This window comes from Condylura cristata, unplaced genomic scaffold (genome assembly GCF_000260355.1).
Source record: "Condylura cristata isolate star-nosed mole 26May11 unplaced genomic scaffold, ConCri1.0 scaffold00044, whole genome shotgun sequence".
Classification (NCBI taxonomy): Eukaryota; Metazoa; Chordata; class Mammalia; order Eulipotyphla; family Talpidae; genus Condylura; species Condylura cristata.
This window is the reverse complement of record NW_004567145.1, coordinates 1849612-1851310: the sequence shown is the minus strand read 5'-3', so window position 1 is coordinate 1851310 and position 1699 is coordinate 1849612.

Here is a 1699-nt window from a genome sequence, read left to right as displayed (position 1 = left end):
TCAGGTGGACTATTCTCATATGATGTCCAGAGTGAGGAAGTGCTCCCAGACCTGGAAAGGGCCTTGACACTGAAGCCTAGAAGTAGGAAGAGTTGTATAAATTAATTCACTCTATGTACTCTTTATTTAATGAGCACCATCTCCACCCTAGCAGGCATTGTCCTAGATGCCAGGAGTTCACAGGTGAAAAAGCCAGCAAATGACCAAATTCTGCATCCCATGACAAAGATGATGACAGAATGTATGTTGAATTTTATGTGTATTTACACATTGATGTAAAATACCAACATTGTTTATATATTTATATAAGTGAAATCTGTATCTACATTCACATGTAAGCAATATACTGTATACAAATACAAACGCATACTCTTAGAATAAACATTTGCAAAGATAAAAATATTTTATATAAACACATATGTTCATATAATAAGTGCATACACACAGAGTGATAAATGCTCAGAACAAAAATGAAGGAAGAGGGGGGTTGATACTAGCTCAAGATAGTGTGGGAAGGAGGAAGATCCTCCTGTGGCACATTGTTCCAGGCAGAGGTTGAGAATAGAGACAACCTGCCAGGCATTTGGATGACAGCAGACCAAGTTGCAATGGTGGATGCCTAAAGTAATGGAAGCGGAACAACTAGCTCAGGTTAGGAGCCTGCCTTGCCTAAGCGCCGAAGTACTGTGAGTCCTGGCAAAGACTTCACATTTTGTGTGGAGATTGATCCAGTCTCCATTTTATTAAGAAATTTGGGGAGCTGGAGGAGAAATGTTCAGGCAGGCCTTTGGATGCCTTATCAAAATATAGGATCTCAAGAGGAACCTCAGAGATGTCTTTTTTAAGGCCCATTGTTCTCAGACTCATTTTATCAAGAGTCTCTGCCCTGCTTAGGACCTTGGAAAGACATGCATTTGTAATTTTTTTACACTACCCCAAACTTTTTTGTTTGCTTTTATTTGGGGGAGGGGAGGGGTAGTTAGGAAGAGATGGGGTGAAGTTTGGCAGTTTAGGGACCTTGGTTGAATTATTTTGGGCCCCAGAGTGGGCTGATATTTCTGAGGCTGGCTGCCTTGTCTGCACTAGGAGAGGGATCTCCACCCCAGTGCCCACAAGACCATTTAGGCAAATCTGACCATGCTTCCAACAGGAATGCTATTGATGGGCCCTGTTCCAGCACCCACTGTTTTTGATTTCTTCGGATTGGGGGCCAGGGGAGGCCAAAGGGGTAGGGGGTTAGGGGGTGGGGTTGAAGTGGTTGCGCGGAATTTGCATTTCTAACAAGTTCACATACACTTTGGACTAGTCACAGTTTCATCGATGTTCTCTATTGGCTTCTGGGGCAGAAGGAGCGGCAGTGGACACACACTTCTCATTCTCCAGCTAAATCCACCGCCACCAAATGCGTTCATTGCCCGCCCTTGCCTGACCAACACTGCGGTCGCCCAGTACAGGCTTCTCACAGCGGTAGCGGCGCCCACTTCTCACGCAGCCACTCAGCACGGAGAGGGCGCACTCTTGTTCCAAGACTCTAGACCTACTAAGAAGCCCTGGAGGGGCGGTCCAGTGGGCGGAGTGTCACCCCGGCACTACTACGGCGTTTGCGCGGCTTCGCCGGGTGGCCCGTGCCGCACTCACCCTTCCCAGGGCGCTCCCCTGGGGCAGGCGGGTTGCTCTGTAGCTGCGCGGCTGCTGACCC